The sequence below is a fragment of the Trichechus manatus genome, unplaced genomic scaffold (genome assembly GCF_000243295.1).
Source record: "Trichechus manatus latirostris isolate Lorelei unplaced genomic scaffold, TriManLat1.0 scaffold00017, whole genome shotgun sequence".
NCBI lineage: Eukaryota > Metazoa > Chordata > Mammalia > Sirenia > Trichechidae > Trichechus > Trichechus manatus.
In genome coordinates, this window is record NW_004443953.1 from 2,301,628 (window position 1) to 2,320,763 (window position 19,136).

The window sequence follows — 19,136 nt, forward strand, 5'->3', positions numbered from 1 at the left end:
CAGCCACTGTAATCAAAACAGCCAGTATTGTTTCAATGATTGACACATAGACCAGTGGAATCGAATTATGAACTCGGAATTAAATCCAGCCATCTTTGGACAAATGATTTTCAACAAAGGGTCAAAATCCATTCAGTTGTACAGAAACAATGTTTTTAATAAATGGTGCTGGCAAAACTGGCTATACACCTGCATAAAAATGAAACAAGACCCATACCCCATACCATACACAAAAACTAACTCAAAATGGATTAAGGACCTAAATGTAAAACGTGCAACCATAATACTCCTGGAGGAAAACATAGTGAGATAACTCTGAAACCTAATCTTTTGCAAAAATAGATTAACAAGCATAACAACTAAGGCACAAATAGAAGAAAATAAAATGCATAAGTGGGATCTCATGAAGATTAAAAACTTATCCTCATCAAAGGCTTTATCAAAAAGTAAATAGACAACCTTTAGACTGGGAAAAAAAATCTTCAGAAAAGATTTATCTGAAACGGTTCTCATCTCTAAAATCTACAGAAAACTGCTACAACTCAACAACAAACAAACAACTCAGTCAAAAGATGGGCAAAGAAGATGGACAGAAACTTCACCACAGAGGATACCCAAGCAGCCAACAAACAAATGAAAAGATGTTCAGGATCATTAGCCATTAGAGAGGTGCAAATCAAAACTTCAATGAGATACCATCTTACCCCAGCTAAAATGACAATGATGAAAAAAACAGACAACAACAAGTGTTGACAAGGATGTGGGGAGATTGGAACCCTTATCCATTCCTGATGAGACTGTAGAATAGTACAACCACTAGGGAACACAGTATGACACTTTCTCAAAAAACCAGAAACAAAACTACCCTATGATCCAGCTATCTCACTCTTAGGTATATACCCTTATTGTTGTTGTGTTGTTAGGTGCCGTCAAGTCAGTTCAACTCGTAGAGACACTATGTACAACAGAACAAAACACTGCCATCCTTATGATCATTGTTACGCTTTAGCCAATTGTTGCAGCCACTGTGTCAATCCATGTCGATGAGGATCTTCCTCTTTTTCGCTGACCTTCTTCTTTACCAAGTATGATGTCCTTCTCAAGGGACTGGCCCCTCCTGATAACATGTCCAAAGTATGTGAGATGAAGTCTTGCCATTCTTGCTTCTAAGGAGCATTCTGGCTGTACTTCTTCCAAGACAGATTTGTTTGTTCTTCTGGCAGTTCATGTGTTGTTTGCCGTACTGTGGTGACTTGCATGTTACTGTGGTGCTGGAAACTATACCACTGGTATTTCAAATACCAGCAGGTTCACCCGTGGTAGACAGGATTAAGCTGAGTTTCCAGACTAAGACAGACTAGGAAGAAGGACCTGGAGGTCTACTTCTGAAAAAAATTAGCAAGTGAAAATCTTAAGAATAACAGGTATGTACCCTAGGGACCTAAAAATAATTACACAGACAGACATATGCACGTCTATGTTCATTGCTGCTTTATTCACAATAACAAATAAATGGAAACAGCCAAAGTGACCAGTAATGGATGAATGGATAAGCAAATTGTAGTACAAATATATAATGGAATACTATATAACCATAAAGGACAATGATGAGTCTGCGAAACATATCATAACATGGATGGGCCTGGAGGGCATAATGCTAAGTGAAGTAAGTCAAACATATAAGAACAAATATTGTACGATCCCTCTTTTATAAGAAGACAATAACAGATATATAGAAAGACACCAGTGTTCGTTGGTGGTTACCTGAGAGAGGAGGGGGGAGGGGAACGTATGCTTTAGACTGTAGAGACTTGTTATTTTATTTTGTTTTTTTGGTCATGGGAAAAGTGGCACCGAAAGTGGATGTAGTGAGCACACTACAACCGAAGTAAAAATGAGTGTTTGAGTACATATGGATGGATATATGCATATTTGGTATACGAGTAGGTAGAGGTGTGGACATAGGTGAGAACAGATAGAAGTATCTGTAAAACCGAAACAAAACTGAATGCATTGCTGTCGAGTTGATTCCTACTCATAGCATTTGTCGGTGCAGGCACATATACTGATTGAATACGTAAATACTGATATCCCACAGACATAACCAAACACCATCCAAGACTGGTTTTCTGAGTTTGAAAGCTTAGGACCACAGTGTCATGGGACAACTCAGTCAGTTGGTATAGTATAGTTCACAAAAATCACGATATGCACCCTAGTGAACTGAGTAGCATCTGATTCTTAAATGCTTGCTAGCAGCCATCTAAGACACAACTATGGGTCTCTACTCACCAAAAGCAAAAGAGTAAGAAAGCAACCAAAAGCTCAGAAGAAACAAGTTTACACGAATCCTAACCTCATCTACCCTGAGACTGGAAACACTGGTGGTGTAGTGGTTAAGAGCTACGGCTGCTAATCAAAAGGTTGGCAGTTTGAATCCACCAGGTGCTCCTTGGAAACCCTATGGGGCAGTTCTACTCTGTCCTATAGGGTTGCTATGAGTTGGAATCAACTTGAGAGCAATGGATTTGGTTTGGTTTTGGTACCCTGAGACTAGAAGAATTAGATGGTGCCCTGCTACCACTGACCATTCTGACCGGGGCCACAATAGATGATCCTGGATAGAATGGGAGAAAAATGGGGAGCAGAACTCAAATTCTTATATATAGTCAAACAAACTGGAACAGTAGAGAACAGAAGACTCCCTGAGACTATCACTCTGAGACACTCTTTAAGCCTAGAACTGAGTCTATCCTCTGAGATCAGACTTCATCAAAATAGCAGAGTGGCACAAAAATAAAGGACATTGCTTAAAACCCACTAGTATGAGAAAAGTCAACAATTACTCAAAAGAAAAGATGAGAAGATAAAGGGGCAGGGAAAATAAAGTACTAGAAATGGAACAAACAGAACACAATTAAAGAGAATGTTGACACGTTGTCATAAATGTAACTAATGTCACTAAACAATTTGTGTGGAAATTGTCAAATAGGAATGTAACTTGCTGTGTAAACTTTCACCAAAAACTCAATTAAAGAAAAAAAGACAAAATTGCTAATTTTCTAGTATCTTTATGGCTGAAGGTAGATTCACAATTTGGGGCCCGGAACACTTGAAGTTATGCTAATCTCCTTCCACGAAACTGGAAGGTAGGGGAAGATTATCTAAAGTTACACTTTAAAGAGGTAGCTGCCAAGTCCTTGAGTTAACACCTTCTATTTACTTATTTTTCAGAGACAGAGAATGATTTTACAATTACAAATTATCTAAACTGAACTCTGAAAGAACTGGGAAAGAGGGGAGCTTCTTCCCTTATTTTCAGCAGGGAGAATTAAAATCTATTTTCTACTGGTATGTGTCCTTACACAATTTATAACAATAAATAAACTTTCACAATTATCTGTTCCCTGAGTGGCTCCTGGCTCTTTAATCTGGGAGTCACTCATTTTCTACATGGTCCTTGACCATATCTGCAGTGGCCATCAGGGACTAGGGGATGAATAGCTTTTCAGTTTGTTTCCTGTACTAGACTCTTCAGGGTTCCAGGCTAATTTTAAATTTAAGTTTTCAATGGTAACTTTTATTTTTCTTTTTTGCTCAGTATAGCTTATCAGTTAGTATACAACTCTCATTAAAAGTAAAATCCATGTGCAAATAACATGCCCACAGTTTTTTGAGATATAATTTCCAGAAGCATTATATTCCTTTGCTTTTGCATCCTCATCTTTGTTCCATTTTACTTGATTTTTTGTTTGCTTATACCTTCAACTTACCTAACATTAGTGGGAAAGTGAACATCTTTAGTCTTTATTTCCCCTTGAACCATGTTGAATAATTTCTGAGAGTGGAAACAAAGTTAAAACAATGCTAGAGATTTATTAGTTGATCATACAATTTGTTAGTCAATCACAAATTGGGCAACACAGAATTAAGAGTTTCAAAGAAATGGGTCAGTATCAGTTTTTATAGTGTAAGGAACAAAGAAAAGTCAGGGAAGTCCAGGTGGTTTTGATCAGGCTTTTGGATACGCATAAAAATGTACCTTGAAGTGCTTTCTTCCTCAGAAGTATGCTTTGCTAAGACAAACAACGCAGGTCTCTAGGGAGGGTCAGTGCCTACCAACACAGGTTCCCAAAAGACTAGGCGCTTGTTTGCCTGGAATGTAAGAGCTATTGTAAGAGTGTTCGTTATATACAAATCTAAAGAAAGAAACCAATTATTACCTCTAAAGTAGAGTTTACTTATATCTTAAACTTCTGCCCTGTGAGACCAAGCTTTGGCCATGTTCTCCAGGCTTGGCATAAGAGTCTCCATGTTCTCAGTTGCCACATTTTGTTTTTAGCTTCCACAACCATTTTGTCTAATTGAAAGGCTGTTTCTTAATTGGTCTCTGTCTGAAACACTTCTATACATTTTTGGGTTTTAATACGTGTCATGTCACACCCTTAAACAAATCTTTAATTTTTTCTTTCTGAAACCATTTATCAATATCTAATCTTATTGTTTGGTGTCTAATATGTTTTGACTTTTCCAAACTTAAAAGGCCGTGAAGTACTGGAATCCCTCTGAAACCATGAAATCTTTCTTAAAAAGTGGCCAATTCTTTCAAGATCTTCTCTCTCTGATTAAACAGAGGTCAATACAAACAAAAACCAAAAAGCCAAGCCCGTTGCCGTGGAGTCGATTCTGATTCATAGACAACACCTGTGTTACAAGGTAGACCTGCTCCACAGGGTTTTCTTGGCTGTAATTTTACAGAAGCAAATCTCCAGGTCTTTCTCTCATGGCACCACTGGGTGGGCTTGAACTGTCAATCTTTAGGTTAGTAATTGAGCGCAGACACAATAATAACATTCTGTTTTGTACCTTCTTGTTCTCAACCTGTAAGTTCATTTTGTATAAAATCTGCATCCTAAGTTCTTCAGCTAACATTTTTACCATTTTTTTTTACCACCATATAGCAAGAATTGCCATCTTTAAATCATAGGTAATAGTGTCCTTGTCATCTGCTTCTTGGTCTGCAAGCCAATGATTGTAGATCTTTTTATTTATCTATTTATTAAAAGCAAAAGCCCACTTCTACAATGAATGACAAGACACAGAAGGAAACATTTATATTTAATCTACATACTAAAGAGCTAGAAAGACTTTTTGGGGAAGAGAGAATAAAAGTCTTAATGGGCTGGGTTCTGAGGACGGAAATTTTAGGATGGACATAAAAGGCTCTATAGCGTAGGCAAAGAGCCTTGGTGGCACAATGGTTACGCGTTCAGCTACTAACCAAAAAGTTGTTGGTTAGAACTACCCAGCACCTCTGCAAGAGAAAAGACCTGGCAATATGCTTTCTTAAAGATTGCAGTCAAGGATACCCTTTGGGGCAGTTCTACTCTGTCACACAGGGTCACTATGAGTCAGAATAGATGGCATCTAACACAATAACAACAATAGAGTATAGGCTGTGTTAAAATCGTGAGCAAACATAGGTTATATAAGAAGAGATATTGAGGATTAGATATTATTTCACTTTTAATGTCTTTTGATTGATAAAGATAAAGAATACATTTTATATTACTTACATGACTGTTGATCTATGTCATAGATGCAACATTTCTCAAAGCTTGAACAGTAGATTATGGTTTCAAAGGAGTTATACAACACAAACCACAGTGGGCTTTTTTTCAATTTAAAATTATTATCATAATTTATAGATATAATAGCATTGACTTACCTCTAACACAAAGATGGTTTATTTGGTTTCATTGCAATCTCTGATTAGATGCCCCTAGGAATTAACACATAGATTTAAGGAAATACTTTCACTTTATTACACATTATCTAGAGATTTGTATGTGATTGTTTTTAAATTTTATTTTGCTTTAGATGAAAACGTTTGTTTGTTTTTTTAAATGTCAAAGATAGTTTTGAAGTTTAAATAGGAGTAGGTCAAGAAATAAAACTTGTATTTTTTTTCTTGCAACTCAAAAAGTCAGTAGAGAAACCACAGACTGTACCTTGTTCCTTTCATACCTATCATTTTAATTCACAAGTACATTAATTTTCTCTACTTTTCTCCTAAGCGGAAATACAGATGGAAGGCCAAGAATGAGAGAGTAAGGAGCAGTTAAAAGTTACTATATGATTTAAGCCTCTGATGTTTGGATTGAAAGTTTAAAAAAGTTACAGGTCAATTCGATTGAGGAATATATGTTAAAGATCTATTTTTTGACTTTTATTTTACTGAATTTTGGGTCACATATCTACTACTGGACATGTAAAGCACAGGGAAAAATAGAAAATCAAATCTGAGGCCTGACTTTTGTAGACTATTCTTAATGTGATATATATTATAATGCATATATTACTAGTATGAAAGGCAAGAAATTACAGAGTATTTGAAAGAGCTCAGTGCTAAGATTTAAGAGATCATGGTAATCGTCTTTCTTCTGACACTAATTATAGCTAAAATTCTAGAAAGTCATTCAACTCTCCAGATCCCAATTTTCCTATCTTATTATGAAGAAACTAGTGATTTAACTATATACGTAAAAATGGTGTGGTGGCGTCTGACCTCCTTGTCTAACTTCAAAAGGAGGAAGAATAAAGATCAACATCAGCCCAAGGCTGATTCTTATGAGGCAGAGGTCAGACATACCTCCTCTGTCAATCTTTTTACTAATTCTGACACCAGCCATCCCTTCCATAGCACTCTCTACTTCTCTGCTGGGTTCAATAATTCTTTGTAAGGGCCACACAGAGCTCACAGACAATACTCTAGATTATAGAGTTTATTAGGGAAGTAACAGGCTGCAACTCAGGATCAGGAATGACTCAGGATACAGTTCCTTGAACAGGACAGTTTCTTCTCAGCCATGCCTGCAGGCAGGCCTCTCTCTGGCCCTCGGCCTCTCAGCCTCAACTCTGCCCTACTCAGGCAAGTACTGAAAAGCTTCTTAGCTTCACCAATAAGTGCCCAGTAAGCTCTTTCTTTCTCTGTGGGTTGGCGAGCCTAGCTCCACCAAAAAGTGCCTTGGGATGCCCCACTCTGCCAGGAAGCCTTCAGCCCAAAGGCTCTCAGCTCTCTCACTCCATGATTTGCCATGCCCACTGTAACTGCCTTACTTCATGGGTTGAGAAGCCCACTCTGCCATCTTGCGACCATCTCCTGGTTCTACTGCCACCATTTCTCTGCCACTGCTTCTTGTTGTCTTGCTCCACCTCCAGTATTACAGCTCTTTCTGGGTCTAGGAGGTTCTCAGTGCAAGGACCCTGGGTCCAATGGATGCATACCACTCCGGGTTCTTCTTCCTGGTGGTAGTGAGGATCTCCCTACGCCCATTCTGAAATTGGCTCTCTTTTTAAACCTAGCAGGATGGCAAAACTGACCAATCCTCTTGTTAGAACTTCATACATCTTGTTTGCATGGTACCACACTCTCACAGTGTTTCCATGTACCTTATTTGCATTATTAGCAAGCTGTCCAATCCCCTTGGTGGGCAACAATTACCTTATTTGCATAGTCCCACCTAATCACAAGACCATGGTGAGAAAGGCCATATAAAGTGATGTATCACACTGCAATACGTTTATATTATAGTCTAAAATCCCATTGCAAAATTATTTAGTTACATGTAACAAATATTTTGTTTTTTTAACTAACGAACTCTAGAAAATATAAGTCCATTATTATGATTTTCTCCCAGTTAGTAGAAAAAATATTTGAATTTGAGTGTCACTCCAAAACATAATATCTTGGATGAGTCAATTAACATCTTTAAGTATTCTTTCACAAATTTCCTGTTAGTAAATAAGAGTAATAATATGAATATAGCTGTGACAACAAAAATCTAAAATAGACACTTGTAAACTCTAAAGCAACATGCACTGCCTTATTTATTTTTTCTTAAAGTATATTTAAAGAAGTAGTATGACTGTTCAATATTTACTTTTCCTTGTTAAACAGAAATAGAATCGTGTTTTTAAACACAAAAGTCACACTGGGAGAATAGGACCAATAAAAGTAAGGTTGTAATAAGGCTAGTTTTAAATCCATGGCGAGGTAGTTAAGTAATGATGATACTGAACTGCTTACACAAGCTTGTGTTTTGAAGACGTTGACATAAAATACTGGTGGAACAAGATAATAAAAAAAAAATCATTCACAATTTTTTTTTCCTAATAACTTTTTACACTAACCACCACCTGTTCATCAGTTTTTCATACTGTGGTGGCTCAAGTATTGCTATGAAGCTGGAAGATATACCACAGGTATTTCAAGTATCAGCAGGGTCATCCATAGTGCACAAGTTTCAGCAGAGTTTCCAGGCTAAGACAGACTAGGAGGAAATGTCTGGTGGTATACTTATGAAAATTAGCCAATGAAAACTTCATGTATCACAACAGAACATTGTTTGACTCACTGGCTTTGGACACATAGGCACAAGAGATCAGCCACTGGAGGTAGATATCATGTTGGGTAAAGCAGAGGGCCAGCAAGGACAAGGGAGACTGTTGATGAGATGGATTAGCATAATAGTCACACGTATGGACTTGAACATGTTGGGGATTGTGAGGATGCCACAAGACTGGGAAATGTTTCCTTCTATTGTACATATTGTCACCATGAGTTGAAGTCAACTCACTGGCAGCTATCTGTATTTATTTCTACTAACACAAGGAGGTATTGAAAAGATTAAACAATGAATTTCTGATATTTTATATAAACAAATAATGATTCCATATTTTAATAACAGTGAAGCCTAATAGATAATTATTCTGAAGATAAAAAGGTAAATAGGTGAATACGTACAGATGCATATATACAGATATATGGCTAAGTTCACTCACACACACAAAGACATATTGTGTTTTTTAAATATAGTCAGTATTGTTTCTGAAAAATGGAGAAAATTATCAAGGCTTTTGTCTTGAGAGTGTTTGAAAGTTTAATTATTCTATACTGGTGGTCCACAAAGTTCTCTAATTTTATAAAGAGAATAGAGAATAAGAACATTGTCTTTCAGAAACTTCCATTTCTTGTAAATATTAAGATATTTTAAGGATTATGGATTTTTTTAAGCAGTCATGAAGGTTTCCTTTTTTCTTTTTCTTCTGTTTTTGTGATCAGCATGAATTTTATAGTGCAACGTGACCCCACTTATACAAAGCTTATAAAACCTTTCAAATGCTCATTAAACTCTAAAGAGCTCAAATCACCATTTCATGGGTTTGAACTCTTTTCCTGGCCAATGTATTTCCATTTATTGTCTTGCCATATGTCCTTTTAAAGTAATAGATAATTCTTTCACTTTCTGACCCTTGTTTTCAATATGGTGCATGTAATAGATAAAGTGAGATAAGATAATATCTTTCTTTATTTGCCTCTTCACTTTGTATGGTGTATTTCATTTGGCATGATATCCTGGGAAATCCGTTAGGTATTCAATTCAGAGAAGTCAGAAAGCTCTCCAAGTTAAATTAGTGGGGATTGTTGTAATCAAAGTTTTACCAGTTTCTTTAAACAATTATGGTTTTATAGAACATTTGTTAGAAGAAAAGTATTGTGACGAAGGCTAGAGAACAACTTTGAAGTAGTGAATTTGAGTCAATAGTGATTTTCAATTAGGTAATGTTTGAAAAGCAAGCTATATGAAAACAACTTGCAAATATCTTCATTAGAATCCAAATTTCCAATGTTATCATTTTTACTTAAGCATTGAGTTTATAAACAACTCCTAAGTTCATATTATGTTTATTCTCAATTTTAAAAATAATACCAAAACTTATGTAAATAATATAAAAAAATTATAATTATATGGGATGGTTTAAGAGTTGAAGACCAAAATTTCAAAGAAATACTTTAAATATTGATGTATTTCGATTGTATTTAAGAGTATAGCCAATCAAGCAAGATGACTTTATCTTTCATGTCAATTCAATTTCATAATAATTTTTCTTTACTTTATGCTTTGTATCCTGAATGAATGACCTTCCGAGTGTTTCATGATTTATTTAGTATCTTGTTAAGTAAAACAGTGAGGTGGGAATAAATACAAAATGGATTATATTAAGGTACTATGATTGATCAGCAGTGAAGAGAAAGCCAGAGAGTATAAAACGGCTGTTCAGTGTTGAATTTTAAACATGATTAATTTGATTTTATACTATGGAATCTCTAGCATAATCATTCTGAAAGTCTTCCTAAAAGAGTTGAGATAATGACAAACTCATGCCTCTTGACTTATCTTCCCATAAATCCTTCTCTCAAAGTTTGAATATAGGTTGTCTCCGAACATTTGCCAACCCATTTGGTAACCACTTTCTTTTCAACAAATATTAGTAGAATGCTCAATTATCAGCTGCTAAATATCTGAACAATATCTTTTGTCTGGCCAGCTGCTAAAATGTCCAGTTGCTGGGCTTATTTGTTCTCAAATACATAGGCGGCCTGCCAATAGCATCACGTCTCAGCACCCTTCAACGGGTCCTGATGCCGTCCTTTCAGTGGCCAGCTGTTGTATTTATAGTTAAATGTTTGGCAAACCAAAGGCCACAAAAAACAATGCCTTTTCTTTTTTTTTTTAAAGCTTTTATCTTGCCCAAGTTTCATCATCAACGTCATATTGCTCTGAGCTATCACCAGCCTCCTACAGATCTCCAAAAAGCTTTTAGAAGTTATTTTGTATTCATGATAGATGGCAATAATTGAAGCAATCCATCTGCTCTGGGGTTTATCTGTCAACTTTGATACTGGTTGCGGCATGAGCGACACTTGCTTATTGTTATAAATTTGCGTACTGGTAGTTCAGACAGAGCAAAAATGTGTGTTTTTTGATAGATCTCTGTAGGTCCTTTTGCTCTTGAAAAACACAATTAAGTATTACAGTTTCAGTTATTTTTAATGGAATTATTATTTTATCCCTAAACACTTATCTTAAAAATGAAAATAAATTGAATTACATTTATAAAATAAATATGTGTTAAGTGTAGAAACATATTTAAGCTATTGGAAGTGTATAAAGAAGTAAATTATCCATATATATCCCTGACATTAAAATGACCATAAATATTATATATTTATATTAATATGTTTCTTAATGAACAGAAAGTAATTGCAGGTATATTAAATATTTAAATATAAATTAACTAAACCTTTAAAACAATTAAAAGCAAATAATTTGATGACATTTGCAGAAGACCATATTTTCTTAAACAAGGTATAAAATGTCAAAAAATAATAATAAAGGGAAATGATGATGTGCGACTGCATCAAAATAAAAAAAAATTACATATGATTAAAATCTCAGTTGTAATAATAAAAAACAAAAAGTTGTAAAGGTTATGGGAAAACATATTTATCCATTGCTGTGAGATTACAAATTGTTGTAACCACCTTGGAGTACAGTTTGACAGCATCTAGCACAACTTAAAAAACACATACTCTAAGACATAGGGATTCTACTTTCAAGCATTTATTTTAGAGAAACACTCACATATGTACTTACAGAGTTATATAAAGCATAACTAGCATATTTTAAGGGCAAATAGAGGAAATAACCAGTGATCAGTATGATGAATCATGGGATAAAGTAGTAAAGCATTTTTATTGTCATGTCTGGGCAATTTTTTTATCTTTATTCAATACAGTTTGTTCTTTTACTTGGAAAATTTAGACAGGGCTGATTATTCTTTTCTGATTACTCTAAGTCACAAAATATAAACTCAAAGTAAATGAAAAACGGGGGAAAATCCAATCTCATATAATAAGGAAAAAATTCTAGCCGTATCTCTTTTTTTTTTTTTCCTTTCCAATCTGAGTTCTGCCCTGGGGTGAATGGGAAGCCTGAACTATGAGAGTCAGAGTGAAGTCAGATTGTTCTTTCTCTCGCTCCTCATTGTGGCTCATTTTCATTGTTTCTTACCTCCTTATCTTCCAAGAATAGAAGTCTAGGGATGGGATAAAAGGAGAGAAGTTAGAAGACACGCAAAGTTTTCATCGGCTGGTAATACTGTGAACTAACATTTTCTTGGGCTGGCTTGGAAGGTGTTAAAAATAGACTCCTTCTATCATTTGTAGTTCTTTAGAGCAGCTGTCCCAACAGCTGTGCCCTTCCTGTGGGTCATGATTGCTCCCTCTCTGACTGGCTGCATCAAGTGATTTGTTAACTTCACAGCTTCACTCTATTGTGGTCTATTTTCTGTTCCAGGTGCCTTTCATGGAAAAAACCTAATATGCCACTGCTGTGCACACTTCTGTCATGGCCTCCAGCTAATCGATGGACAAAACTCATACATCCTTTGCCCCAATAAAATCTAGGAGTTTAGGCAGATCCCACTGCAGCAGAAATGTCTACTTGTCCATCAGTAGCTAACTAGCACATCTCTCAACCAGTACAACTATCAATAAAGAATTTGACACCAGCCCACTGTATCCCCCAATAACAGCAAATGCATATTGAGATCCCACAGGGACCCCTTGAGTACTTTACATTATACTTGAGTTGAGGGACAGGTACCACTTGTCCTGTGAACTCATAGAACCCCAACAGCTATCTCCAAAATTCTGTCCTAAACCCCCTATTAACCTCTAAAATATACCTTCATTGTTAGTGTGGGTTAAGACACCAGTATGAATGTCTACAATAAAATGTAGCATATTGTTTCATTACTTGTATACAGCAATGAAGTAGAATGACTTAATTTACAAAATCAATAAAGATAGTTGCCAAAACATTATTTATGAAAATAAGAAAATCGTTGAATGATATTTTTGAAATGTTGTATTTATAATTAAAACACAAACAATCATAAATTTTATTAGAGGATAGATATAAATATATGAAATTATAAAATGACTTGGAAGAATGCATAGCAATAACTATGATAGTGACTACCACTGGGGAATAGAAGATAAGATTTAGAATAGTTATCAAATAGATGGCTAATGTGTACGTATGTATATGTATATTTTCTCACTTTTCTGTTTTTCATCAAATTTAAACAAAAAAATTCTTACATTTATTAAGAAATTTTTTAATAAAATATATTTACATATATATGCATTTTTTACACACAATAACTACTTTTGTTTTCTTGTTGCTTTATTTTAAAATGTTTATAGGAAAAAAACCAGTAAAAGGCCAAAACCTTAGCTATCGGAAATGTACAGAAAAACTGAAAGAGAAAAAGCCATGAAAAGAAGGAAGAGAATGAGATCCATACTAAAATCAAGGAAGTGATTATTTCCTTTGTCATGAGGAAGGACACTCCATCTTTTACATGGATCTAATCAAGAAGAGGCAGATGCAAACATTATCTGTTATAGATTTGCAAATGAGGGAGCTATTATTCCATAATGCCTTTTTTTTCCTTTTAATGCATTTCTTGTACATTTTTTACTTCATTTCTTTGCTTTAGGTCACTAAGGAAAGGCAATTTAATTACTAGTAGTAGAGATTATCTAAGGAGCCCTGGTGGCACAGAGGTTAAACGCTTGGCTGCCGTCTGAGAGGCTGGTGGTTCAAACCCATCAGCCTTTTTTCAGGAGAATGATGTGTTAGTCTGTTTCCATAAAGATTACAGTCCTGGAAACCATACAGGGCAGTTCTACTCAGTCCTGTATGGTCCTATGAGTTGGAACTGTCTTGATGGGAATTTTTTTTTTTTTTGTTATTAGGTATCCTTAAAGATCTCTGAAGGTGTCTTGGTGGAACAATGAGTAAAGTGCTGGGCTGCTAACTGAAAGGTTAGTGGTTGGAATCCACCAGCCACTCCGCAGGAGAAAAGACCTAGTGATCTGTTCCCGTAAAGACTGGGCAGTTCTACTCTGTCCTGCAGGGTCAACATGAGTTCGAATAAACTTGAAGGCACACCACCACAACAAAAAAGATCTTCAGATGTGTATGTTCATTTGACATGTGGATGATTATAAGAGGACTTTTTCAGTACTGTAAAAGTCTTGGTAGATTTCCTCTCCAAGCATTATTTTGGAGGCTATAAAATCTAAAGTAGATATTGAGTCAGAGCAGCTGACTTGGTTTGTAGAACTATTGCTTGACATTAGATAATCAACATATCTACTTTTATTTTGCCTGTGCATAAAATAGAAAAAAAATAGTAATAACCTCAATGAAATGTAGTAAAGATTGATAGAACAGTGTCTGAAGGAGACTTTGAGGTGCTTTGTGTAAGCAGAAAACATTCTTATTCCTGAAATGAAATGTGGTTTGAAAGATGTAATTTGGATATTCCCTGATGGAACATACAGGGAAAATTATAATACTTTTTTCCATTTGTATAAAGATTTACAATTTACCAGTGTTTTTATATATAGTATTTCATTTTAATAGCTTTATTATTTCCTCTTTGTTATATAATGGGTGTTCTTTGAAGAAAAATTCAAAAAATACATAAAAATCAAAAGCATAAAACCTGAGACTGCACCTTCTAGATACAACCACCGATTCAGTCATATGGTTATTTTTAAGAGATTTACCTGATTATTAAAAATTAAATATCTTCAAATATAGGTCTTATTTGAAAACATTTTAATATATTTAAGAGAAGTTATTTATACAACAAAATATAATGATGCCACTAACTGCAGTTCGAGTCCTTTACAACATTTACTAAAGGAAAAGAAATATCTGTAGCTCTATATATCTATGTATATATGTACACACAGGCAGTCCCAGGTTAGAACGTTCGATTTACGTACAACCCATAGTTGGTAACTAACCCTTGTAAAGCCTATTATATTAAAAATCTGAGGTACATACAATGGTTTGTAATAGTAAATGACTTTGTGATCCACATCAAAACATTATTATTACTGTTTTATTATGTTAAGGATGTTTTAGTGTATCTGAAATTGTTTAATAATTTTTATGACTATAAAGTTACAGTATATACTATATACTAAGACAAACATTTAACTAACTGAAATTAGATATGAACTGTACCTAACTGTTGAGAGTAATGTACAAATTCAACTTAAAGACAGGCTTAGGAATGGAACTCATTCATTACCCAGGAACTGCCTGTATGTATATGTGTGTGTGTGTGTGTGTGTGTGTGTGTGTATACAGAAAACAAACAAACAAAATTTTTGAAGCAGTCAGGGAAATTGGCAACGCTGTTTAGGAAAGGTGTTCTTCTCTAGCCTAACTGATTTAATATGCAGCATTTGGAATTAGACATTGCCCTAAAGCTAATGAAGGCATTGACTCTTTTCTGAGTTTATCTTAAAGAGAAAGAGTATGAAAGCATTTTCTGAGCCCACCCCAAGCACTAGGAAACAATGCTCTAAAGCATTGGCATATTCTTATTGACTTATAGACCATGGAAATAATGACAAAAAGAAAGAGATTCTGCAGATATTTGAATACATTTATGGTGGTTCTCTTGACAGTCATCTGATAACTTGACAATCAAGTGGAGGCTTTGGGGCCTGTTAGTGGCAAAGCTGTGGAAAAAAGAAAAGTCACTTTATTTTAAACTGCTGGAAACTTTAATAGTGTTGGACTACTAGTGCGTTAACTCATCTCTACCACAAATTTTCAGTATACTAAACAAGAAGAAGACAGCGCGGATTCATGTAAGATCAAAATAATAAATCCAAGTGACTCTTTTGTATTTTTCAGTGACTCTTGGGGTTTTTTGGGCTGTGCATAGGGTAAAACAAATTATAAGAAACTGCAAACCAAAGATGGTTTTTGATAATAAAAAATGAGTTTTACAGTCAGCTAAAATTGAATATTAAGTAATTTTGTCTTTAAAATAGAGAGAACAAATGTTCCATGTTAGTATGGTAATGATAATAATATAAACAGTAATAGATCTAACATTTATGGAGCCATTACACAGATATTGTGCAAAATGCTTCATATATATTTTCTCATTTTATCCACACAACTCTGTGTTGTAGAATCATTCATTATCCCCCTCCACAGATTATAAAACACCAACATAAAGAGATTAAATACCTTGAAGAAAAGTTCTAGTAAGCAATAGAGCTGAGATCTGAACCCAGAGAATTGCATTCTAGAGCCTGTTCTCAAAAATACTAATTATTAAATCTCCTTATTAAAGTAAATGAGCCACAGATTAGTGCAGAGAAATAACTTTGGACAATGTCATGAGGGAGGATTGCATCTAAGAAATGTTCTGTACAACTTTATGTTCCCTGCATTCTAAATCACTCTCTTTCCCCATCTTCCACAACTTTAACTTTTGCCTAAACTGTGACAACTGTTATTCTGCTACTTCTAAAATCAATTCTGATCAAAGAAATATTTCATTCTGTCATCTTTAGGTTAACACTGGGTAACTAGAGTAATGGACTATAAAAGTTTATATTACATTAATGTACAATTAAAAATAAACTATAAAATACAAAGAAAATAATATCTTAAAGGAAACAGGCTTAATGGACAGACACAATGCCACAAATTCTGTTTTTTCTTGGTGTTGTAGGAGATCCAAGAATTCACACTATATCTGACATCCACATTGAGACCCAGTGGAAAGATAGGGAAGTCAAAGAGATGGAGAATAGAGTTTTCTTACTGATTAAATTGATAATGAAAACAATTTGCTGAGGAGTATGGTGGCAATAATGGCTTATTAATACTTCACTCATGAATAAGAGTCTTTTCTTCACACACACAGTGGCAGAGCCAAAAACATGCAGGCCTCATCTGCAACACAGAGGCAAGGCCTGCTGCATGAAGCCCCTGTAATATCAGATGCCCCACTGGACAGACTCTCAGAAGGCAGGAGACACAAAAAGAGCAACAGGAAAGGATGGAGCTGGGCAACACATTTTCATTTTGTTCTTTAACAGTTTCCATCAGAACATTTACTGCTGTTTCACTGGGGAAATTTTTGTGAGTGTGTGTGTGTGTTTGTGCATGCTAAGAGGGGGATGTTGAGTGGGGTGAGGGTTGGGGTATTGGGGGAGGGAACCAGACACAACAAAGAAAAGAATTAGGATATTACTCCCTGAGCTCTGTTGGCAGTGGTTAAGAGCTCGACCGATAACCAAAAGGTCTGCAGTTCGAATCCATCAGCTGCTCCTTGGAAATCCTATGGGACAGCTCTACTCTGTCTTATAGGGTCACTATGAGTCAGACTTAATGGCAAGGGATATATATCATTATTGTTTTTTTAGTGTAGAATGTAGCTTAATATACTTACACAAAATATTCTCATCTTAGAATATTTAAAACATATGCGCCAAAAGAAGAAAATAAAAATATTTCTAATTTCACCAGTTAGAACAAGTAACTTACATGCTGTGCATATTCAATTTAGTGTTCTCTTTTTTATTTTTAAAATATAAAGTCATTTTGTGCATACAGTTATTCAGATTATCTTCTCTCTCTCTCACTCCCACACACACACATACACACTCACACTCACACTAACACAAGACCATCTGTTCATATTATCTCACTGATTTTTTTTCTTCATTGCTGCATTCATAAATCATTGAATGAGTGTTGTTTAAGAAATCTCTTAGAAAAGGCACTTGATTTTTTTACCAGTTTTCCTTACCATCCTTACCGCTTGGAATTGTCAAACTTTTTAATTTTAAACATACTGACCAGTATCTCCTTATGGTCAAGTAGCTTTTAATAAGCTTATTGGTCTTTTGCATATTCTTCTTGTGCAGTGTCTGTTCAAATCTCTTGTCCATTTTTCTCTCAGCTTGTCTGGGATTTCTTATTGAATTACAGAAATTCTTTATATATTCCAATATGAACCTCTAGCTGTGGATATTTTCTCCTACTCTGTGACTTCCTTTCTCTCTCTTATGTTATTGTTGTTGGGTACCGTCAAGTCAGTTCTGACTCATACCGACCCTATGCACCACAGAACGAAACACTGCCCAGTCCTGCACCAGGCTCACAATCGTTGTTATGCTAGAGCCCATTGTTGCAGTCGCTGTGTCAATCCGTCTCCTTGAGGGTCTTCCTCTTTTTTGCTGACCCTCTACTTTACCAAGCATGATGCCCTTCTCCATGGTCCAATCCCTCCTGATAACATGTCCGAAGTATGTAAGATGGCATCTGGCCATCCTTGCTTCTAAGGAACATTCTGGCTGTACTTCTTCCAAGTTAGATTTGTTTGTTCTTTTGGCAGTCCATGATATATTCAATATTCTTTCCCAACACCACAATTCAAAGGTGTCAGTTCTTCGTTGGTCTTCCTTATTCATTGTCCAGCTTTCACATGCATATAATGCTACTGAAAATACCATGGCTTGGGTCAGGCACACCTTAGTCTTCAAGGTGACATCTTTGCTTTTCAACATTTTAAAGAGGTCTTTTGCAACAGGTTTGCCCAATACAATGTGTCTTTTGATTTCCTGACTGCTGCTTCCATGGGTGCTGATTGTAGATCCAAGTAAAGTGAAATCCTTGACAATTTCAATCTTTTATTTGCTTATCATGATGTTGCTTATTGGTCCAGTTGGAGGATTTTTGTTTTCTTTATGTTGAAGTGTAATCCGTACTGAAGACTGTGGTCTTTTGTCCTCACCAGTAAGTGTTTCAAGTCCTCTTCACTTTCAGCAAGCAAGGCTGTGTCATCTGTATATCTCAGGTTGTTAATAAGTCTTCCTCCAATCCTGATGCCCCTTTTTTTTCTTCATATAGTCCAGCTTCCTGGATTATTTGTTCAGCATACAGATTGAATAGGTATGGTGAAAGGGTGCAACACTGACACACACACTTCCTGACCTTAAGCCACACAGTATCCCCTAGTTCTGTCCAAACCACTGCCTCTTGATCTGAGTACAGGTTCCTCATGAGCACTGTTAAGTGTTCTGGAATTCCCATTCTTCGCAATGTTATCCATAATTTGTTATGATCTGCACAATCGAATGCCTTTGCATAGTCAGTAAAACACAGGCAAACATCTTTCTGGCATTCTCTGCTTTCAGCCAGGATCCATCTGACATCAGCAATGATATCCCTGGTTCCACTTCCTCTTCTGAATCCAGCCTGAATTTCTGGCAGTTTCCTGTCGACATACTGCTGCAGCCACTTTTGAATGATCTTTAGCAAAATTTTACTTGCCTGTGATATTAATGATATTGTCCAATAATTTCCACATTCATTTGGATCATCTTTCTT